This window comes from Triturus cristatus, chromosome 3_2 (assembly GCF_964204655.1).
Source record: "Triturus cristatus chromosome 3_2, aTriCri1.1, whole genome shotgun sequence".
In the NCBI taxonomy this organism is placed as follows: domain Eukaryota; kingdom Metazoa; phylum Chordata; class Amphibia; order Caudata; family Salamandridae; genus Triturus; species Triturus cristatus.
In genome coordinates, this window is record NC_140584.1 from 812,094,781 (window position 1) to 812,119,623 (window position 24,843).

The 24,843-nt window shown below is 51.2% G+C and overlaps 1 protein-coding gene across 3 annotated transcripts in view; it reads left to right on the plus strand.

Annotated features, from left to right (window-relative positions):
* Positions 1-24,843, plus strand: part of ICA1L (islet cell autoantigen 1 like) — a 388,686-nt gene that overhangs the window by 170,466 nt on the left and 193,377 nt on the right. The window lies entirely within an intron of this gene.

Genomic DNA, 24,843 nt, shown 5'->3' on the forward strand with positions numbered 1-24,843 from the left:
TTGTTGTGAGGTAGAAGAACAGGGCATTATATGGAACAAAACCAAATAACAACCCTTGCCTTTGGCACCGTGAGGGCAGTCTCCTTTTTAGCTCTCGCGCCTGCGTTGCAGTGCGCAGCACTGCTCACGCAGCGAGAGTCCTTTTGCATCGAGTTCGAAAACGGAGCCTGGAATCGCACACCACGCTCGTGCATGTGCTTTTCCTATTCTGGCACGTTATTGGACTTTCCGTGCGAGTATTTTTCCAAGACAGCACGCAATAGGCCAAAGGCGGGCACATTTCTCCGCCCATGGCCTATTGGTGTCTGTTACGCTTACCGCCGGGCATGTGGTTTCAATTATCGTGCCCAGACGCGGGCGCGATAATTGACACCCCATGTTTCGCTGTGGCGCGGGCGCACCACTCGCGGGCGTGTTTCCCTTTATGCTCAATATTTATTCCTTTGACTTTAATGCAGCTTTCCGTGAGATCCTGTCCACTCTTGATATCGTTACCATGGTTCCCATGTTACTGCCAACCCATGGTGGTTGTCTCCTTTCTCTTCTTCCCCTCTTTCTAGCCCTGCTTCCCCTCACATGCACTGCTCACCGCCCCCTCTCTCTGATTCTCGCCTTACTTCCCTTATATTTGTCACTTGCTGTTTCTCCCCCGTCCCTGCCTTCCCCTCTTATCCTGGCGCACCCACACCTTCTTTCTTTCTCATGCACTGCCTGTGAATCATCTCTCTCTTTATCCCTCCCGGGCCTTTATCTCTGTCCCTCTCTGACCAGCACCGGTTCCTCGCTCTAATTCTGACAGAACATGCCCCGCCTATTATGTCACTGATTTCTCTTTCCCTCACGAGCGCGACACTTTTTCAATCCCTCCCCCTTGCTCACTCTCCAATATGCCGTGGCTTCTTGTTCTCTCTTCGCAAGGTGGAAAAAGGCCACGCCTGGAGACATTCAGTTCGCGGCACGTACGTTAAGTGCAAGCAGCAACAACACGCACGAAGGCCACACAATACCGTGTGCTTCCCAGTTCCAAGGTCGTCAGCTTGCGGCCGCCTCTCTGTGCTGCCAATCTGAAAGAAACACGTTAGTTAGATTCCTCACCTTAGAATATCCCCAGGCGTCAGGCTGGATCCTGAAAGCTTTTCGTCAGCAATACCCTTGCGCGTCGTCTGCGGCTCAGCGTCCATCGTCGGCGTTGTGATCACCGGGATGACGTCGTCTGAGTACTTAGACGCCGCCCTCGCCGGCTGACGTCAGTTCTTCTTTTTTCCGCGCCAGTAAGCGCCGATCCGGGAAGAGCATACCCTTTTAGTCACTTTCTGACTAAACTTTTTGAACTCTTTTGGTTCCATTTCCAGTCGACCTCGACTCTGGTGTCGGTAGGGATGCCTGGATTCAAACCTTGTGACACCTGTCACCTACTGATGTCGGTCACGGATCACCACCGCCGAAGGCTAGGCGGGAGCGGTCCCGCAAGCTGCTCGAGATCCGGCAGTCGGCTCCGCGCAGCTCACGGTCCCGTTCGAGGAGGAGGTCGAGGGACCGGTCGCGGAGCCGCAGCCATCACCGCTCGTCGGGGTCGAAGTCCTCGCATTCAGGTAAGTCGAGGCACAGTAAGAAGAAGTCAAAAAGGCGACATCGCTCTTCTGACTCCCCTCGCCGGTCGCGCAACTCGGCTGAGGGTTCGGGTGGCACCACCCGCGTGGCTCCGTCAGAGCCGCAGGAGTCCCGTCCGACCCCATACCCTCCGGTCCCTGGGTCTGACGCGACTTCGGCGGAGATCAGAGACTTCCTCGTGGCCCGTCGACCTTACGACCCCTCCGCCGGCGCCGACCCCTCCGGTGCCGCCCTCGTCGCCGCCTTTGGACGGCGCCGTACCCTGGTTTAGTCCCGGTCCGGGCCCGACATCTGAGCGGTGCCGATGTATGACAGGTTCATCTTCCGCCCGGCTCCAACCCTTCCACCTGTATACCAGGAGTCGGATGACGGAGACGACTGGGAGGGGTCTGAGGACCCTCTGGCACAGCAGTGCCAGTTATCTCCGGACTGGGCAGAAGAACTGGGGGATGCCAGTGGTCTTGATACCTCCCCTGACACTGGCTTCATCTCTCCTCCCTCCGTGGCTATGGAGGAGGGTGCTACGTATTCTTTGGTGCTGCGCAAGGCAGCCGAAGCCCTCGGGCTGGAGCTTCCTGCTGTGGCCGTGAGGACTAATCTCCTCACTGAAATGCTTCAACCGCCGGTAAGCTCCTCGGAGCCTCTGCTGCAGTTCAATGAAGCACTGACCGAGTAAGCTCCTCGGAGCCTCTGCTGCAGTTCAATGAAGCACTGATCGACGTTCTGATGGGCACCTGGTCCAAGCCCTCCACAGTCCCTCCTGTGGACCGGAACGTGGCCCTGCGCCACCGCCCTGCACTGGGCGAACCCAGTTTTCTGGCGCTGCACCCCACGCCCGAGAGCCTGGTAATCCAGACCTCCTTCCCGTCCGCTTCCCCGGATCGGGAATCCAAAAGGTTGGAACAGTTTGGGAAGAAACTGTTCTCCTCCCTTAGTTTGGGGTTGCGGTCTATCAACACCGCGTGCCTTTTGGACTGTTACACACACTCCTTGTGGGACACGGTGGAGTACGTGCTGCCCCAGTGTCCGGAGGAGGCCCGGACACGGCTCGCCCAGGGTCTTGCCGAGGGGCGGGATGCGGCGTGATATTCAATCCGATGTGGACTGGACACAACGGACTCACTAGGCAGGGCAATTGCGACCACGGTGGCGATTCGTCGCCACGCCTGGCTGAGATCCACGAACTTCTCCGGGGATGTCCAGAGCACCCTCATGGACATGCCCTTCGATGGCTGTCGCCTTTTTGGCGACAAAGCGGATAGTGCGCTGGAGCGCTTAAAGGACTCTAGGGCTACGGCCAAGTCCTTGGGCCTCTCGGCCCGTGCCCGCAAACTTCTGCTTTTCGCCCCTTTCGTGGCCAAGGAAGGGGCGCCCCCTCACGTCCTTCTAGCCACAGGCCGCAGAACCAGCCTCAACGCGGTCGCGGACGTGGATTCCGCCGAGGCGGAGCAGGGGGACAAAGAGCCGGTCCGTCCACATCTGCCCCAGCAGCACCCACCTCAAAGCCCTCCTAGTCCGAGCTTTCAGGCCCATTCCACGCCAGTGGGAGGCAGAGTTCGCCATCACTTGCTCCACTGGCATTCCATCACATCGGACAGGTGGGTGCTGCAAATCGTCCGAAGGGACTACTCCCTCCCCTTCGAGGCGACCCCTCCAGCCATTCCACTGCAGTACCACCGCATGTCGGGGGATCACTTGCAACTTCTGCAGGAGGAAGTTACGGCCCTCTTGGCCAAGGGGGCCATCGAGCGCGCTCCTTGTCCAGAAGTAGGTCGGGGTTGTTATTCCCACTACTTTCTGGTTCCCAAGAAGGGCAAAGGGGGCCTACACCCTATCTTGGACCTCAGGAGCGTCAACGCCTTCCTCCGGAAGGAGAAGTTCAAGATGCTCACCTTAGCTCAGGTTCTGGCTGTCCTAGACCCTGGAGACTGGATGGTAGCGGTTGGACTTGCAGGACGCCTATTTCCACATCCCCGTCCTGCCGGCCCACCGGCGTTACCTGCGGTTCACGGTAGGCCACAAGCACTTTCAGTTCACCGTGCTCCCCTTCGGCCTCACCAGTGCCCCTCGGGTGTTCACGAAAGTGATGGCGGTGGTTGCAGCTCACCTGTGCAGATATTAGGGGTTCCAGTCTTCCCCTATCTCGACGACTGGTTGTTGAAGGTGGGCTCGCCCCAGGCAGTCGTCTCCCACCTCCAGACTACAGCCGACCTCCTGCATTTGCTGGGGTTTTCCATCAATGTGCCGAAGTCGCACCGGAGTCCCTCCCAGAAGCTCCTCTTCATCAGAGCGGTTCTGGACTTGGCGCAGTTCCGGGTCTATCCTCCGGAACAGCGGGTTCGGGATATTCAGGCTCTGATTCCGATCTCTCAGCCTTTATCCCTGGTTTCGGTCAGGTTGGTGCTGCGGCTTCTGGGTCTGATGGCCTTCTGCATCCTGCTGGTACATCACGCCAGGTGGCGGATGCGGGCTCTGCAGTGGGACCTGAAGTTTCAGCTGGCCCAGCATCGGGGCAACCTGTCCGACCATGTCTTGATCTCAGAGGGCACTGCACGGCAGTTGCAGTGGTGGCTCACGGACCGCGATTGGGTCAGTGGCAGATCCCTCTCCCTTCCCCAAATGGAGCACACAGTAGTGACGGATGCGTCCCACCTGGGATGGGGGGGCCACATGAGAGAGGCGGAGATCAGAGGCCTCTGGTCTCCGGCGGAGTCCGGCTCCATATCAACCTGCTGGAGCTGCGGGCGATCCGGCTTGCACTGAAGGCATTCCTTCCCTCTATTCGGGGAAGTGTAGTGCAGGTGTTCACGGACAACACCACCGCCATGTAGTATTCCAACAAACAGGGCAGGGTAGGGTCGTGGACCGTTTGTCATGAGGCTCTGAGCCTCTGGAACATCAGGGCATCACCCTGGTGGTTCAACACCTGGCGGGCTCTCTGAACGCCAGGGCAGACGAACTCAGCTGCCGGTGCATGATGGATCACGAATGGCGTCTGAACTCGGACGTGGCGCAAGGCCTCTTTCGACAGTGGGGAGAGCCTTGGTTAGATCTATTCGGCCACCGAAGAGAACGCGCAATGTCCGCAGTTCTGCGCGTTGGAATTTCCAAGGCGGCACTCGCTCGGAGAGTGGACTTGCGGTCTGTTGTACGCCTTTCCGCCTATACCACTTCTACCCAGAGTGCTGAAGAAGATCAGGCGTGACCGGGCCCAAGTCATCCTTGTGGCTCCGGATTGGGCACGAAAATACTGGTATCTAGAGTTACTCAGTCTATCGATCGATCCCCCGATTCAACTGCCTCTTCAGGAGGACCTTCTGTCACAGCAGCTGGGGACTGGCCTCCACCCGAACCTGTCCAGCCCCCACCTCCATGCTTGGACATTGAGCGGCGGCAGTTGAAGCCATTTGACTTCCCTCCTGAAGTCTGTAATGTTATTCTGGCAGCCAGGCGTCCCTCCACAAAATCGGTATACGCCTGCAGGTGGAACAAATTTGTGGCATGGTGCGCAGCAAAGGCTGTGGATCCCCTTTCCGCCCCTCTTTCTGAGGTTCTCCTTTTTCTTCTTTCCCTGGCCCAGCAGGGCTCTGCTCTGGGCACCCTCAAGGGTTACCTTTCGGCTATTTCTGCTTTCTTAAGGCTTCCTGATCAGCCTTCTCTTTTTAAATCCCCTGTTGTTTCTCGATTCTTTAAGGGCATTACTCACATGTTTCCTCCTGTCCCTTTCGTAATGCCTGAGTGGGATTTGAATCTAGTATTGACCTATCTGATGTGCGCTCCCTTTGAGCCACTTCATAATTGTCCCTTCGTCTTCTGACTCTTAAGACTGCTTTCCTTGTTGCTATCACCTCTGCTAGAAGGGTGAGTGAGATCCAGGCTCTATCTTCTAAGCCTCCTTTCCTTTCTGTCCATCCGGACAAAGTTGTTCTCAGGACTCATCCTTCCTTTCTCCCTAAGGTGGTAACTGCCTTTCACATCAGTCAGTCTGTTACATTGCCCACCTTCTTTCTGTCTCCGCATCCCTCGAAAGAGGAAGAGAGGCTCCACCGGCTGTACCCAAAATGGGCGCTGTCCTTCTATCTGGACCGCACCAAACAGTTCCGGGTGGACGACCAACTCTTTGTTGGCTACGTGGGTGCTAAGAAGGGGCGGGCGGTGCACAAGCGAACCATCTCTCGGTGGGTCGTTTTGTGTATCAAGACCTGTTATTCCTTAGCTAAAAAGGAACCTCCTGTGGGGCTGAGGGCCCATTCCACTCGGCCCACAGCGGCGACCACTGCCCTGGGCCGGGGAGTCCCCTTGCAGGACATTTGTCAGGCAGCAACGTGGGCCTCCCTGCACACGTTTGCCAAACATTATTGCCTGGATAGCCAAGTCCGGAGAGACGGCTTCTTTGGCCGTTCCGTTCTCCAGGACTTCCTGGTGAGATCTTGGTTCGCAGACCCACCTCCGGGGTTGGTATTGCTGGGATATCTATTCTGAGGTGAGGAATCTAACTAACGTGTTTCTTTCAGATGAACAAGTTACTTACCTTCGGTAATGATATATCTGTAAGAAACATTAGTTAGTTAGATTCCTCACTGCCCCACCCATCCTCCCCGTTCTGCGAACCGATATCTAGGGTAAAGGTCATCCCATTCAGGGCCCTAGATTCTTGGCACCAGTGTCGGTCTCTTGTATGGCTCTGCGTTCCTGGCGCTGAAAGCTATGTACAAGAACTGACGTCAGCGCGCGAGGGCGGCGTCTAAATACTCTGACGACGTCTAAGTACTCCAACGACGTCATCCCGGCGATCACGACGCCGACGATGGATGCGGAGTTTCAGACGACGCCTAGCGAAGCGCAAGGGTATTGCTGACGAAAAATCTTTACGGATCCAGCCTGGGGATATTCTAAGGTGAGGAATCTAACTAACTAATGTTTCTTACAGATATATCGTTACCAAAGGTAAGTAACTTGTTCTTCTTGCCATCTGTACTGTTGCATGTCTGTCAGACCACAGGTATGTTCATGCCCTCTGAGCAAGGGCTGCGTCTGTTGCTTCTCTGCCTGGCGGCTTTTAGCTCCTGGCTTTTCAGGCTGAGCGGGTTGCATTAGGGGGAAGTCAGTGGCTGAAGTGGCAGCCCCCATCGCCCCACACCTTCAGCTCTGGCGCCCCTACTGAGTGCAGCTGGGCTCCTAGGACGTTCCCAGGCACTTAACTTCAACCTAACTCTGCTCACAGCCATCCGAGACTGGATGTGCCGCACAAAGCTGGTATGCAGATCCTGTTGCAGTGACCTCTGACCCCTGTATACGACCAGCAACCTGCCGCCAAGCACTGCAAGCCTCGCACTGAAAACCAGGCACCCAGCAACCAGCCTTCTAAAGCTACTGACAGTAAACCAGGAAACCTGCCACCAAGTACTTCAAGATGCCATGTTGCCAAACTCCTACTCAGGCTGGTTGCCTTTAGAAGGCAACCAGCCTTCTAAAACCCACTTACAGTAAACCAGGCAACCGGCACCCAAGCACTGCAGGCCTCCCACTTAGAACCAGGCATCCATCAACCATCCTTCTTAAACCCACCTGTAGTAAACCAGGCAACCAGCACCCAAGCACCGCAGGCCGCCATGCTGCCAAATTCCCATTCAGAACCAGGCAACCAGCCTTCTAAAGCTACTGACAGTAAACCAGGAAACCTGCCACCAAGCACTGCAAGCCTCTCACTTAGAACCAGGCAACCAGCCTTCTAAAGCCCACTGACAGTAAACCAGGAAACCTGCCACCAAGCACTGCAGGCCGCCATGATGCCAGACTCCTGCACAGAACCAGGCACCCAGCAATCAGCCTTCTAAATCCCACTGACAGTGAACCAGGCAACCGTCTGCCAAGCACTTCAAAGCTCCTGCTCTGAACCAGGCACTCACCCACCAGCCTTATATAGCCCATTCTCAGTAAACCAGGAAACCTGCTGTTAGAAATGGGGGTCTCTAGTCGGTAAGGGCTTGCACCTTGGTCCAAATAGGGACCGTTCTTCCTACTCAGGATAAGGGAGTTACACTCCTAATATAACCCCTGCTCACCCCCTTGATAGCTTGGCTCAAGCAGTCAGGCTTATCTCAGAGGCAGTGTGTGAAGCATTTGCACATAACCCACAGTAATACAGTACTAGTACAGTAAGCACTACAAAAGAACACCACACCAGTTTAGAACAAGCATTGGCATAGCCAATAGGTCTCGCCTTTGGGGCCTTATAAGTGTTTAACCATGCAACAGTTAATGTTGTTGCACCAAGGATATTGTGCTGCATATCTAAATACTTATAAGGTCCCAAAAGCGAGACCATTTGGCTATGCCAATGCTTGTTTTAATTGCCTTAAACTTCGAGACACAGTACCAATAATGGGTAGGCTGAGTCGGTCCAAGTACCCAACCCGTCAATAAAGGGGTGCATGTACAAAGGAAGAAAAACATTATCAAGTGGACACATGTCCTGCTTCAATAGCATTCTAGTCGAACTGCCAGGCCAGGACCATCTCCTAATGGGAACATGAGCATCCTCTGATTTAGGCCTTACCAATGAGGTATACCTTTAGTCTTGATGCATGAGGCCCACAGCTAGACATACCCATTGCACCGAGGGAGTTTACCGCAAGAAACAACAAGGTAATGAAAGGAATTCTTGAATAAATCTCAGCCACAGACGATCACTTTAGCTTAGTTCCAGTCTATGATTACTTTCTGTCTGAAGGAGACCAGGCATAGCAGTTTGTGCTGGACTGTTCCAATTGAAGTGGGAGCAAGACTGATATGCATATGGCAGTTTTCTGTTTAGAGTGGCATAGTGGGTGAGAAACGATGGTCTGTTAGCGGCCCTGCAAGTGGCTGAGATTATTTCAAGCATTCCTGTCATTGCCTTATTTATGCAGACTGTGCAGCTATTCGTTAGCTGGCTTCAGCCCAGGTCCAGCAAATCCTCCCACCTATATCCCAGTGGAGAGTAGCAACACAAGGACACATGCAGCAGTACCCATAAATTCTATGTATGTGTTGTTTGGAGGAGTAGCTTGCAGGGGTAGATGGGGTCATTTTTTCCCTGTCAAGAATGGCCCGGTTGCATAAGTCCAACATTATGGACAAATAAATACTATCTCATTGTCCCATGTATTCCTGGGCAGGCTGCATGTGTAAGAGATCAAAGTGAGAGCACGCCTGGAATCCCACATCTCCTCCATCCTGAACAGCCCATCAGGAGGCTAAGACAAGCTGTGTAAAGACACACATTACAAACCAACGTTATCAGAAGGCCGACAGATTAGAAAGGTTCTTTTTATATATAGTTCTCCTGTTGCATTTCTAAGTGCAGTGAGTAAGAGGTGTCACCCTTAGCCTTTTTTATGTGCTAATGGCAACACAGCTTCATTTCGGAGTAACTTCAAAGTTGTGACCTGCAGGTCACTGAATTTTGTTCTGCAGAAGGTGTTCAACTGGCAGAACCATGGCGTCACTTTGTAAACAGACTGTATTATGGCAATTTATAATAAAGGTTCATGCCACCCACGAGACCACACTTTACCAACCTTAGAATTATGAAACCTTTAGTTACCTTCATGGTTGTATGCAAATATTTGCAGAGGGTGCAAAACTCCCTGAGCTGCTTTAGCAACAACCACATCAACACTTTACGCTATCATACGTTGTGTAAATCTGAAGTGGCACTTAATGCTCTACAGTAGGCACATTAATCTTCTAAGCTATTTTGAGATTTCCAACAGTGGCCATGGCTAATACGCAGATCTATCCATTGTTTACATTAAGTCTCTGAGCAATCTTACCAGTATTATAGGTTGATACTTGCTGCATACACATTCGTTTCTTCAGTGAACTACCTTAAAATGGCATTTGCAACACAAGTAAGGCAAAGCAAGTGTATCACATTTTCCTTGTCAATTTATTTAAGAGCAGTATTTTTATAGTTAATATGGTTGCCCTGGCACACCACAGGGTGCCTGTCATTGATTCTGTTCCTTACAGTACCACTCCCTCATGACTCCTACCCTTTCTACCATCACTCTTTCTTAACTCAATTTGAGGGTTCCTTGAGCACATTTTTCCCCATTTCAGCATTGACTAGAATCCTTGATTTGATAATGATAAGAGCATCATTTGAAGGGAGATTAGACCAGGCTGAGGCAAGATGATTGGAAACGCTGAGTTCAAACCAAGAATCCCACAGCAAACTCCTGGCACCCTGTTCAGCACATTGGGACCCTTAAATAGATGAAGAGGATGGCCCGAGGGAAAGCAGAGGTCAGAACTAAGGACCTGGGCTCCAATTCAAACAGTGGTTCACGGTAGAAGAAACACACCCTCACACCCTCTTCAGCCAGATCTCAGATATGAACCGGAACCCCGACCCACATCTTGCTACATGAACCGGAATGCAAAGATCAGTTACAAAGGGTGAGGTTTATCTCTAACCCCATAGCAGCAAGATCCGACTCACCTGGAACTCCTTATGTGGACAGGAGTGAATCCCATGGAAATGGAGTAACAAGCCAGGCGATGAACCTGACGTAATGGTACTAACTAAAACATGCCTATATGTTTATATGTGTTGATACACTAGTAATAACCATTCATATAGCGCCCAAAAGACTTTTGGGGTTTGTGACTAACCCAGTAAACCAATCGAGTAAAAAGGTATGAGCATTCAATCTTCTGCTTTGCATGTTCCATGCACCTGTTTTACCAGTGCACAGGAAGCAACCACATTAATCTTCCAAGCAGTTTCATGATGTTTCAAACCTGCCCCCAGACGTTACACACATAATCATGACTGCAGTTAATGTAGTAACCATTTCATTCATGATGACCTCCAGTAATACACGTTGTTTATAGTGCTTCTAAATGAAATTGCTTAACATTTAATAATTTAAAAAGTCCACCTTTCTCTAAGTGAGATCCAGATTATGCCCTGAGCTGAGGTGCTACAAAAGATCCCAGGCACGCTGGCCTGACTTGTTGTTATATGCACGGGTGCGAGAAAACCATTGCTTGTAAGTGAGTCTTAAGTGAGAACCGACTTTTTAAATAGCTGCAGCACAGAACAGTGTTTCAAGATCCATCGCCTGGTTCGCAGCTTCTACCCCGTGGTTCACACTTGCAAATCGAGTCACACGATGTCATCCATCCAGTGCATGTGTCAGGCCGAGACCTGATATACCAGCACACACTTATTTTGAAATTAAATTGACTTGTGCCTATCCCTCCTGGGCCCTACCTGCAGTTAAATACTTAGCATTAAAACAAACACAGACAAAGCTTACTACCATGATGGTTGAGGAAAGTGCCTGACCTCGACCAGGCCAATGGCAGTCGTCTTGCCATGACCAAAAGTTATTGGAGGGGGTGTTCCACCCCAACCACGGCCCCAAACCCCTGAAGCTGTTCCCCTGGTGAGATGTGTCAAATTTCAGAGTGCACACTCACCATTTGCATGTGTAAACAAAAGACTGCTGTTGTCATTGAAGATAACCCCATACTATCCCGCTCCTGCTGAAAAAAGGGTAGTAAGACTGCTGTGCGGTCCAAGCCTTGTTTTAGAACTGTGTTGATGTGAATGCACTGACCGAAAGAGGTAGACGTGTATCTTTTTTTTTGCAATGTTGCAACATTTTTTTTGAGAATTACTTGCTTGTTTGCCAGTTTTGGTAAGTCTGTGAATAACAGAGTTGGTCACTTATGTATGTATACACATGTATGTAACATGGCAGTTACCACTGTTTTATGGGTCAGCCGTTGAAATGGCATTTTCTAACATGCTCATAACTTTGGACTCAATGGACGGATCTGCTCCAAATTTGGCACTCTCACAGCTTAGGCAGCTAAAGTCTGGCATGTCATATTTGGTGCAGTTCCATGCAGGGAAGAGCCATGTGTTGGAGTGTTGATGTGTTTTCTTATTTTAGATTTCATCCGAATTTTTGCATACAATTTCAGCAAAAACTAATGACAATGCGTTATTAATGATTGTAAGTGATGCCATGTTAAGGCTACTTTCTCTATGGTGGTCCAACTTGACTATCGTGGATCCCTAGCACTATAAATGCACTTTAAATATTGGTAACACAAACCATCATATGGCTGCTCTGCGACCATCTCAAACAACTACACTGGTTGTTAAGAGGATTATGCAGGTTTTGAGGGCCTGGGTGACCGTGCATCTTGTGTGCCTGGTGAGCCATTTGCAAATGTTGCAAAAGAAGGCAGCAGGATGCGCTCACAGTATTTACCTGTTTATTCCTCGTGAGTTTGTCATCTAGGATGATGCTGAAGCTTCCGGCATGGTAAGTGGGGGCGGGCATGGATCTAGTTCGGATGGTCACCAGGAGGATTCCCACAGGGAGCTCTTGTTTCTGAAGATCAGCATCTCAGCTTTGTCTGTGATGAGTTTAAGGCAGTTCTCTCTCATCCAGTTGGCCATGTTGGTCATGCAGGAGGTGAAATTAGTCCTAGTGGTGTTTTCTGCGGTGGTGAGGGAGAGGATGATCTGAGTGTCGTCGGCATAGGAGACTCTTATGATGTGGACAAGGGGTGCCATGTACACGTCGTACAGGGTTGGGCTGAGGGAGGAACCCTGGGGGACTCCGCAGACAAGGTTCTTGTGTTCAGGGGTGTAGTGGGGAGTCTGATTCTTTGGGTTCTGTTGGGGAGGTGATCCATTTCAGGATGGGCCCTTGGATTCCTTAGTCCTGGAGCCTGGCGATGAGGGTGCCTTTTAAGACAGTGTTGAAGGCTACTGAGAGGTTGAGCAAGATGAGAGCGGTGGTTTCACCTCTGTCCATGATGAACCGTATGCCATTTGTTGCTACCAGGAGGGCCATTTCCATGCTGTTGTTGATCTGGAACCCTGACTGGGTGGAGTCCAAGAGGTGGTGCTGTTCTAGATGGGCTAAGAGTTGCCTTGTGAACACTTTCTCATGGACTTTATACAGGAAACGAAGGAGCAGGACGGTTCTGTAGTTGCTGAGTCCTTGCGGGTTTGTCGGGGGTTTCTTCAGGAGAGCTATGACTTCTGGATGTTACCAGCTATCTGGGAGTTTTGATAAGGATGGAGGAGTTGATGATGATGGTGGAGGTGGCGCTAATCAATGTCCTTCCGAGGTTGTACTTGTGGTGAGGGCAGGGATCTGTAGTGGACCCTGAATGGGTGATCTCCATAATTCTGGCGGTGTCTTCTGTGGTGAGTGGGCTCCAGTTCGTTAGTTGATCGGCTTTTCCTGGTGGTGGTGGGAGGTTGCACGATGATGTCTTCTCCGGTGGGTTGGAGTGCAAAGTTGGTGTAGATCTTGAGTATTTTGTTGTAAAAGAAATCAGGGGTTGTCACAGAGATCCTGAGGGAGGGGATAAAGGTGTTTGTGGCTGCTGATGGATTGGTGGATTATTTGCCGAAGTTGGAGCAGGATTCTAGTCTTAGCACAAGGACGACTTTCCTGGCTTCCATGATCTAGGCATGGTACCTTCTGAGTGTGAATTTGTAGGCATTTTTAGATCTTGGCTGGTTCTCCATCTTCCTTCTAGTTGTTTGCAATAGCGCTAAATCTCTTAGGTCTTCCGTGTACCTGCATGTTTGAGCATGATTTCTTGTTTGCCTGATTTTGTTCAGGGGAACCAAGGTGTTGAGGCAGTCTGAGATCCAGAGTCGGAGTGATGTTGCAAGAGAAGCAGCAGTGAGCGCATGAGAAGGGTCATGTCATGAGGGCCGCAGTCTCGTCCGCAACAGTAGTAGTGGTGGTGGCGGTTGGACGGACGGATGAGGGTCTGTGGTGCTCTGTGCAATCCAGCCGCAGATGGGCTGAGACGGCCGTGCCTTTAGCACAGCAGTCGCCATTAAGTACCTCCTAGAAGGGGGAGGAGCATGGCCAGGGCAGTGCAATGGAGGGCAGGAATCAGCAGTAGGAAGAGGCATGAGGAAGATGCTGGAGAAACCGGTAAGGAGAGGAGGGAGGCATGAGGGGGCAGGCAGGGTGAGTTCATGCAGTGAGGGGAGAAAGGAGGAGAAAAGCAGTCAGCACATACGAGTCAAGGAACAAAACAGGCACAAAAGACTGGACAAAGCAACAAAGCACGTACAAAAGACAAAGCACAAAAGACAAAGCACAGAATGGGCACAATGAGGAACAAACAGAGAGGGAGAAAAGAGGAGGGCAGCGAGACGGCGTTCTTGAGGCAGACAGCTGGGTCTGAAAGGACCATAGATTGGTCGGAGGACCAGTGCAAGCTAAGTGGGAGCTGGGAACCTAGGCACCAGCTCTGTGGGATAGTGCAGTGGCCACCATTAAGTAGGTCCTAGAAGGAGGAGGAGCATGGGTGGCTGAAGCTAGGGAGGAGCGGGAATCCACGGCGGTAGAAGGCACGAGAAAGACATGGGAGAAGCAGACAAGGAAAGAAGGGAGGTGGGAAAAGGGTGGGGGTGGAGTCCCTCGTGCGAGGGGAGAAAATAGGAAAAAATCAGAAAAGGCAGTTGGCAGACATGAGTCGAGGGTACAAGCACAAATTTGGGCACGAAAAGATGAGTCAGCACAAAAATGGCTACAAAAGATTGGACAAAGCAACACAACGGGCATAAAAGCCAAAGCACAGGTCAAAGACAAAAAAGAGCACAAATACAGGCACAAAAGACTGGACAGAGAAACACAGCGGTCACGAAAATAAAGCACAAAAGATAAAGCACAAAAGACAAAGCACAGAACAAGCACAATGACGAACAAGGAAGAGCAGAATAAGGAGAGTGTGAAACAAATGAGTGAGAGCAGACAAAGATAGGAGGAGTGCAGCGAGGCGGTGGCCTTGAGGAAGACGGCCGGGTGCAATAGCACCATAGACTGTGTGGAGAACCAGTCAAAGGTAAGTTGGAGATGGGGCCTAGGCACCTGCTCAGTGGGGTCGCTCGGCAACCGCCAATAAGTAGGACTTGGGAAACCCCAGAGCATGAGTGAGGACAGGTGGCGTTGTGTCGGCGGCATACGGAGTCCATAGGGGAACCAGGCAGGGCTGCCCCTTATCTCCTCTCCTGTTTTCCCTGGCTGCTGGTGGAGCTGTTTCGACAGAGGGAGCGGGACAGGGATTGCAGATGGAGGGTAGGACACATATCATTTCACGATATGCAGACTATTTGCTGCTCTATCTGAGATACAACAGGGATGGGGTGGCCCGAGTAATCAGGCTTCTGGACATATTCGCACAATTCTCTGGCCTCTAGGTTAACAGATCCAAGACGCACCTATTTCCCGCCAGAGCAGATATGGAGTGTCCGGCAGGGATACCGGGTGGCCTGATATGGTCGCCTCTATCTGTCCGGTACATGCGAGTACTGGTGTCCCGGGACCTGGAGGACCTGAGGCAAGGTAATTTGGGGCCTGAGTGCAGATTCCTTAGGACCAGCTTACAGTTTTGGTGCTCACTGAAGCTCCAGGTGATGGCCCGCATCGTCCTCTCTAAAATGATTATGCTTCCTCGATTTGTTATATTATTTTGTGAACCTCCCAGTCATATTCATATGACGCTGGTTCAACAACTTGGATTCAATACTGCGCGACCTGATCTAGGATGGTGGGCGACATAGGGTCACCGTGTCTGTGCCGCGGAGGGCTTCCGGCGAAGGGGTGTGTGCCAGATTTTGAAGTCTATTATTTGGCTGCCCAGCTGCAGTGGCTGGCCTGCTGGCTGGATGGCAGGGATGCTGACCTGCTGGGCTCCAGTTGGATGGGCAAGGCACCGGGGTCTCCTGCTGGCTAAGCTTCTTAAGCCAATGACGTCTGTTCCTGCACCTGGATTACTATGGAAGGTGGCGCTACAGTGGTGGGAGAGATGCTTAAAGTGCATGCATAGGGTGCCTCTGTACACTCCGGACCTCCCATTAGTGGGGATACCACATGGGATTCCCCCAAGGCCGTTCAACTGGCTGACTGGACAGCGGCTGGCCTAGTGACAGTGAGTGATTGCACTCACCCTGGAGAACTACTCCAGCTGAATGATTTCTTGAAACAATTTGGCCTTCGCCCGGCCAATTCCTTACATATCACACCCTGGTTGGGACGTTTAGGGGTGTGTGGTTGGGACGAGGAGGGCTACTGGCCCCCACGAGGTATTGCAGGCAGTGGTAACACTGGGTTTGGCGAGGCACTTGGTCAAGTGGCTCTCTACACCACAACTGACTATGGTTCAACCACAACTGACTGGAACGCTGGAGAGGTGGGATCAACTGGTGGGAAGGGAGTTGATCGATGTAGAATGGACTAGGTTCAAGTGGGGCCCAGGGAGAGTCTCCAGGAACGCTGTCTTTAAATATGTCCAGTTTAACTACCTACACATGACCTACGTGACTACACACAGACTACAAGTCATTTACGGAGGGGAGCACCTGGCTTGTCCGAGATGTGATGATCAGGATGCAGGATTCATGCACATGACGTGAGATTGCCCTGTACTGCAGACCTTTTGTTCAGTCGTTATTTCTATACTTGACACCATATTGGGACGTTCCCTCCCTTGTGTTGCACTGGTGTGTCTTTTAGGGTTGTTTCCCAGGCCCAGGGCGCGAAGAGTTGGCACCAGATTTATAGATCTCGCCTTGATTCTGGCATGGCGGCGCATAGCCCTGAGCTGGAAGAATAGGATGGGGCCCGCTGTGGCGGCTGGGGAGGGTGGATGTTGACATCTGGGCTAGGGCAGAGGAGAGGGCCCTGCTGAGGGAGGACGCCAGGGGTGTGTGGTGCAGGCCGTTGGTAGAGCTATGGACAGAGGTGCTTCAGGCATGGGATGCCTGCCACGTCACATCACCTACTGCGCGTCGATGGAGGATGTATCGCTGCAGATGGATTGAGGGACCATTCTTGACATGGTGCGGGCTACCCCTGCTGATCTACTGGGGGAGGGGGAGGGGGGCATTGCATTTCTTGAGGTTCGCCCTGTCTGTTCCCCTTTTCCCCCCTCCTTCTTCTCCGCTCTTTCCCCGGCCATTGGCTGGATTGTTGTGCTGGTGCACCGGAATACCGGCGCTGTCCCTTACACTCTCATACTTATGAAACAACTGGGTGACCTGTTTGTTAGTTGTTATTTGGAGGCATCATTACTCATATGATTTGTTATGTACACATATGTAGGAATCATCTTGCTTGAAATACAATACTTACTGCATGGGGGCTCGCAACCCTGACTCCCGTGTATTTGTAGTATTAGAGAGCTATGTGAGGTGTGAATGCTTGCCGGTTGGCAGATAGGAGTCTTGCCACGAAATGGGGACTATTGTTTTCTTACTCTGCTGCTCATTTATTCACACATGCCCGGTTGTAATTTTTCTATTATATATGCGACTTGGGTACCTTTGCAATGCTGTGGTTATGTTGCAACCTATTATGCTGTATGCCACACATCATCTGCTCTCAATGTACATCTTTGTATTGTAGTATGTAAAGGCACATAAAAAAAATGTTAAAAAAAATAAGTAGGACCTGGAAAGGAAAGAGGGTGCGCCTGGAGAAAGGCAGGATTCCGCACCCTGATACACTCACTCTTGTATCCCCTGACCAAATGGTTGCCACATAAATTGTACCTGTGCCCACTAACTATGTGTCTAGGTGGTTTAAATACCTAGGTGTATACGTAATGCATAACCAGAGGTTCTCTTCCAGGGGATCCTCATCAATAGTCATAAGCATTAAAATATTCCCGCCCATGCGCGGGACCCCGGAAACACTATATTATATGTGCCCCACATATAAATATCCATATATATAAAAACTAGCAATTGCAGCCTAACCAACATCAGAGCTGAAACATGCTGTAAGGAATTTCCACTAAACATATAAAACATGCATTAGAAACAGGAGACACAACCATAAAAAATTGTTTAGAAACTGTTTTAATGCTCAGTATACAGTAGAAATTCTTATAAACCACTGAAAGCATAGTAAGCTCCCAGGCTGCATTGCAAATACCCAGTCTAACAACACTGAAAAGCTAACCTGTAGCTGCATAGCAATAAACTGACACCGTGCCTTTAAGGCACACCTAACCCCACAGCTTCCCATCATGCCTCAGGGGTGGCAGTTAGCTCAGTTGTTCTTTCCGGCTCCTTCTGGAAGGATCCTGGCAACACAGCTCCACTTTTATTCTGCTTTCTTCAGAAAATCATTTCACTTTTAACAACTTTTAATACCTTACTTCGACGTTTTCTATCTGTTCAAGTAAGAAGCTGTCTTTTTTTGACAGATTTAGGCATTGTTTAATACCTAAAATGCCATCCCTTTTTGACCCTTGCCCTTCTTGTGGCAAAAAGAAGGCCAAGACTGATTCCCATAGGGTATGTATCCTATGTTTGCCGGAGGACCATGATCCTAAGACCTGTCCTCACTGCCAGAACCTGTCCAAATGAACTTTGAAAGACAGGGAAAGGATTTGCATTTATGGCCTAGCGAATCCATCTAGAGGAAGATCTCCAGTCAAGAAGGGCTCCAAGAGGTCCAGGACGCCTTCTAGAAGTAAGTCCTTGCGTCCCTCACCTTCAGCGTCGGGCTCGGCGCTGAAAAAAGACCTTCAGATGGGACATATCTATTCAAAAAGACCCTCGACAGCGGGCTCGCCGTCGAGGAAAGGTACGTCGTCGACGTCGAAGAGTCGTCCGCCATCGTCAACCCGGCGACGATCGGCGTCGAGAGATAAGACCCCTCCGCTGGCGTCAACCAGGCGACGCTCGGCGTCGAGAGATAAGACCCCTCCGCCGGCTTCAACCAGGCGACGCTCGGTGTCGAGGAGCATCACCCCTCCGTCGCCGAGGGCGGACTCTCTCCCGTCGTCGCAGTTTCATCAGCGGTCGACGTCGAGAGTGAAGAAAACTCCTCCGCCGTCGTCAACCAGACGACGATCGGCTTCGAGGTTGAGGTCTCCGTCGTTGTCTCAACGGCGTTCGGCTTCGAGGGCGAGAACTACCCCTCAGCCGTCATCGCGCAGACTGCCGGCGTCGAGAATGGACACTGCTCTGCCGTCGTCTACTCGGCGTTCGACGTCGAGGGAGAGGGTCCCTCCGTCGTCGGCTTTGCCTCGCCGTCCGCCGTCGAGGCACCATTCTTCGCTTACCTCTCATCGGCACAGATCTCCGTCGCCAAGGCGTTCGACGTCGAGCAGACGGGAGGCCCGGCATGCACACAGATCGACGTCAAGAGCACACTTGACGTCGAGACAAGCCTCGGTGAGGTCTGGGGACTCCGTGGTACTGGTGACGAGTCAGCTTCGCGCCATTCATCCTCACACTCATCCAGGAGGGCTTCTCCGAGGTCAGTGACTCCGCAAAGCCGTCCCAAGGATACTGGCCGGTCCCGCAGGTCTCCTTCAAGACCACATGAGACCACTTCGGCGGTTCAGCTGTCGTCCGAATGGCTGCGACCCGTGCATCACTGGCGGGATTCAGGGGCGACTAGGAGGATGCAAGAATATGCCGGTCTGCACCATAGGTCTCCTCTCCAGAGGCTGGTGGAGGAAGTGGACAGGGGGAGTCCGCCTAGACGAGCACGTGAGAGGTCACCGGTGAGACAGCGCTCTAGATCGCGCTCTCCCAGGCGAGATGAACGTGCTGGGAGATCCAGGGGTCGAGATGATCGTGCGGAGACATCTAGGGATCATCGGCGGAGTAGGAGAACCCCTTCTACTTCTTCGACTTCATCCACCCGGTCTTCGAGGCGGGATTACACTTTCGGACAGCCCGGTATCCAGGGTCTCGCCGATTGATGATATCAATACGTATCATGAGGTCCTACAAAGAGGTGCGCAGAAACTCAACATTCAAATGTCAGTCCCTCAGGTCACAACAACCGTGATTTTAGAGACTCTTCACCAGAAGTCAGCGTCTCGCCCTCTGCTTCCCTTGGTTCCGGGGATCCTCGAACCTGTTATGGACACCTTTTTAACGCCTTCAACTATCAAGGCGGTGCCTGCTCGCATCCAAAAAAAGTATAAGCCGGCTGCCTCTGATCCGGTGTTTGTCAAGTCGGTCCCTCCGGCGTACTCTGTGATAGTAGCAGCAGCGAGGAAGACTCACGCAGTATCGGCATCTTCCTCTGTCCCTCCTGACAAAGAGAGCAGATCTCAGGACTCATGGGGTCGCAAAGCTTGTACGTCAGCGGCTGCATCCCTGAAGGTCTCCAGCGCGGCGGCGCTCCTGGGCCGATACGATAGGGCCCTCTGGGACTCTTTGGACCGTTTTAAAGCCAAGCTTCCAAAGGAGGACCAAAAAGACTTCGACGAAATAATCACGGAGGGATCTCTGGTGGCTAATCAGTCAATCAGCACAGTAGCGGATGGGGCAGTACTGGCAGCTCATTCGTACGCGCATGGGGTGTGCACCAGAAGATTGTCCTGGTTGAAACTGACCGGGCTGAAGCCAGATGCACAACAGAGAATATTAAACCTCCCATTCTCTGGCTCTTCTCTGTTCGGCACGCATGCGGATGAGGAAATTACCCGCATGAAAACTGGGCTGGACACTCTCAAGGCGGTTGGGCTGGAGAAGAAGAAGGAGTTTCGACGCCGCTACAGACCCAACCAACGCAAAGGGCCTCAACAGAGGGTTCAAACCCCTCAGTGGACCCAGAGCAAAGCGCAGGGAAGATCGCAGTTTCGAGGAGGAAAGGCCAGCAGAGGTAGAGGAGGCCACCAGCAGCAGTCCTCTACCACAGCGAAGGCAGGCGGAAAGTCATGAACAGTGGCTTCCTCTACGCCGTTGCCCACTCGAGTGGGAGGAAGTGCTTCACAACATCTGGCAGAGTGGGCCAGCATCACAAAAGATCGCTGGGTGCTGAATATACTGCGCAATGGATATGCGCTATGTTTCCGTGCGCTCCCAAAAGACATTCCTCCAAAACAGTCCAGTCATCATCAATTACTACTGCTCCGAAAGGAGGTAAGGACCCTTCTCCAAAAGCAGGCTATAGAAAGGGTTCCTCCGTCTCAATTTGGCAAGGGAGTATACTCCCGGTACTTCCTGGTCCCCAAAAAAGATCAGGAGCACAAATTTCGGCCAATTCCGGACCACCGCCTTCTGAACAAAGTCATAGTCAAAGAGAAGTTTTGCATGTTGGCACTTCATCAGATATGTCCACATCTGCAAGTGGGGATTGGATGTGTTCAGTGGACCTCCAAGATGTGTACTTCCATATTTCCATAGCAAAGCGTCATCGCAGGTACCTGCGGATGGTGGTCGGCCGCAAGCATTATCAATACAAGGTCCTGCCCTTTGGTCTCAAGTCGGCTCCGCGAGTCTTCACCAAATGCATGGCAGTGGTGGCGGCTGCCCTCCACAGAAGAGGTCTCTTCGTCTATCCATACTTAGACGACTGGCTGCTGAAAGGTCCATCCCAGCTGCAGGTGAGGCACGACTTCCAGATATGTCTTCAACAGTTGCACGATCTCGGCCTTCATGTCAACATGGAAAAGTCAGTGCAGCAGCCCACCCAAGCCATTCACTACCTTAGCTCCGTTCTGGACACAAGCGTGGGAAGAGCGTATCCTTCGGAGGAGAGACGGTCCTCAATGAAACGGAAGTGCGGCCTCCTGCTCCAGGTACAGAAACCGTCGGTCCGACAGGTGGCATCCCTGCTGGGATCCATGGCGTCCTGCATCTTTCTTATCCCCAACGCAAGGCTACGGATGCGGCCTTTGCAACAAACTCTGGAGGACCAGTGGGATCAGTCAACAGGTCACTGGGAAGATCGGATATGTCTCTCCCAGGCGGCGAGATCCTCCCTCACATGGTGGACTCAGCAGCGGAATCTGATGGTGGGAGTCCCTTTTCACCAGCCACTTCCGGTGCAATCGGTGGTGACAGACGCGTCTCTACAAGGCTGGGGGGCACACATGGGGTGCCTTCAGATATAAGGGCAGTGGTCGGCGAAAGAACAGACCTACCACATCAATATGCTGGAGCTCCGAGCAGTCCACCTTGCTCTCAAAGCTTTCCTACCGGCAATCGAGTCCAATTCGGTCCTGGTCCAGACCGACAACACAACGACCATGTTCTACCTGAACAAACAGGGCGGAACCCGGTCACGTCCTCTCTCCCTGGAGTCTCAGGCGATCTGGCACTGGCTTCTCGCCCGGAGCCTCTCGGTAGTGGCAGTGCACCTTCCAGGAGAGCTCAATATCAAGGCAGACGCACTCAGCAGGCACTTCGAAGATCAGCCAGACTGGGTGCTGCACGACGAGGTGGTGGCGGACCTTTTCCATCGTTGGTGTCGTCCGGAGATAGATCTCTTCGCAGACAACGAAAACACAAAATGCCACGCCTTCGCGTCCAGATTCCACCGTCCAGGGACAAGGGGGAATGCGCTTTTGATGGACTGGTCAGGGACATATGCCTACGCCTTTCCTCCTCTGCCCCTGATCCCCAAGGTGGTGTCCAAACTTCTCAGATCCAGCATGACGATGCTTCTGATCGCTCCAGACTGGCCACGGAAGTGGTGGTACCCGGACCTTCTTCATCTGTCGGTACTTCCACACAGGAGACTGCCTTGTAGGCCGGACCTGCTGACCAAGATGGGCGGGAGAATTCTCCATCCCTACCTTCCCTCACTGAACTTGGCAGCATGGCTCCTGAGGTCCTGCAGTACGGACATTTGAATCTGCCTCCTGATTGTATGCATATTTTGAAAGAAGCCAAAAGACCCGCCATAAGGGCGTCATATGCGTTCAAGTGGAAAAGGTTTTTTCTTTGGTGTAGGGCAAATTACCTTGATCCTACAAAGGGTCAGGAAGATGTGATTCTCCCTTATCTTCTATACCTAGCTAGATCAGGTTTGAAGTATGCTTTTATCAGGGTCCATTTGTCTGGCATTACGGCATACAGAAAATCACCTAGGCAGCCCTCTTTTTTCCAGATGCAGGTGGTCAAGGACTTCTTACAGGGGTTGAAAAAGGTGTACCCCCCGGTTAGAAACCCTTCTCCTCCGTGGGAGTTGAACCTGGTGTTATCCAAGTTGATGGGCCCACCGTTTGAGCCCATCCACAGAGCTTCCTTGCAGCATTTGTCTTGGAAGGTCGCTTTTCTGGTAGCCATTACATCAGCGCGCAGAGTAAGCGAGATCCAAGCTCTGTGTATCAAAGAGCCTTACACTGTTTTTCACCATAACAGAGTGGTCTTGAGGGCGCATCCCTCTTTTCTCCCTAAGGTAGTGTCTGATTTTCATATCAATCAGTCCATTTCCCTTCCATCCTTCTTTCTAAATCCTGCGACCCTGGCTGAGCGGTCGCTCCATTCCTTGGACCTTAAGAGGGTGCTAAAATTCTATTTAGAAAGTACCAAAGGCATACGAAAATCAGACCAGTTATTTGTCAATTATGGCGCCATGAGAACAGGCTTCCCAGCCGCTAAGAGATCCATTTCGAGATGGATTGTGTCATGCATTACCTTAGCTTACCAGCTGGCGAAAAGGCCTTTACCGTTAACCCCAAAGGCTCATTCCACTAGGGGGAAAGCGGCCACAGTTGCTTTCTTGCATGACGTCCCTATGTCAGAGATCTGCAAGGCAGCCACCTGGAAATCAGTTCATACCTTTATGAGGCACTACTGCCTAGAATCTGATTCCAGGGCTGATGCTCAAGTAGGCCAGGCCTCCTTGAGGAATCTGTTTGGATAGTTTTTTTGCTCTATCCGAGCTCGGTTGATTAAGCTTTCTGATCACATTTCTATGTTCTCCTTTGCCCGCAGGGAGATGAGATGAGGCTCGCTATTCTATTCTAATGCTTATGACTATTGATGAGGATCCCCTGGAAGAGAAGGATTAGTTACTTACCTGTAATCCTAGTTCTCTTCCAGGGGTATCCTCATCAAAGTCATAAGCAACCCTCCCGCCTCCCCGGGCAAAGGATAGTTATCTTTTACAGATGTGGTCATCTCTTTGTGCCATGGCTTTTTCAGTCTCCGCAAAGAACAACTGAGCTAACTGCCACCCCTGAGGCATGATGGGAAGCTGGGGGGTTAGGTGTGCCTTAAAGGCACGGTGTCAGTTTATTGCTATGCAGCTACAGGTTAGCTTTTCAGTCTTGTTAGACTGGGTATTTGCAATGCAGCCTGGGAGCTTACTATGCTTTCAGTGGTTTATAAGAATTTCTACTGTGTACTGAGCATTAAAACAGTTTCTAAACAATTTTTTATGGTTGTTTCTCCTGTTTCTAATGCATGTTTTATATGTTTAGTGGAAATTCCTTACAGCATGTTTCAGCTCTGATGTTGGTTAGGCTGCAATTGCTTGTTTTTATATATATGTATATGTATATGGATATTTATATGTGGGGCACATATAATATAGGGTTTCCGGGGTCCCGCGCATGGGCAGGACTATTCTAATGCTTATGACTTTGATGAGGATACCCCTGGAAGAGAACTAGGATTACAGGTAAGTAACTAATCCAATTAGTTTCACTGCAACTTATAAATTCTATTGAATAAGTTTAAAGGAGACTTGAGACAATGGAGAACACTGCCACTCTGTGTATTGGGCTCGACAGCTATGTTAAAGTTGATAGTGCTGTCAAAACTCATAAGCATCCTTCAAAACACTCTCTAATGGGTGCAAGATGTATTTATTAGGAAACTAGAGATGGACATAAACTGATTTTATTCAACAGCAAACCTTTGCGAATGAGTAGTGGGTGTATGTGGAAAATTCAGAAGTGGTAAATGTTCAACTCAGCGAGAATCGAACAGCACATCTGTGGTTCAGTCTGTCAGCCTAGAAAGTGGATTTACGGACCACTGCTGTGAGTAAGATTCAGGAAACCAGTGAAAGGAATGAGTTAGAGTAATGGAAAAGAAGCGAGGGGCATGAGAGATGGACATTTGGAAAATGATGTGAAGTAGCACAGGGACACAGCCCATAAGCAGCCTCTAAGCCCTTTCCAGGCCCAAACAGTGATGACACTTCAGAAAAAACGCCTTTAGCCTCTCCTGCCTTTCAACAGGACACCTGGAAGGGATGCCCTGGGAAGAAAGGTTATATTGTGGTTCAGTGTTGATCGTTGAAGTGAATGGGCGTTAAGCTGCCCAGTTGCTCCTGTAGTGGTTTATCATCTGCCCGGTTCTACGGTTCTACTCACACTCTACTACTCTCTACTACTCACTCTCTACTACTCTTTACTACTCACTCTTTACTCTCTATTACTCTCTCTCTCTCTACCTCTCTCTCTAGTACTCTCTAC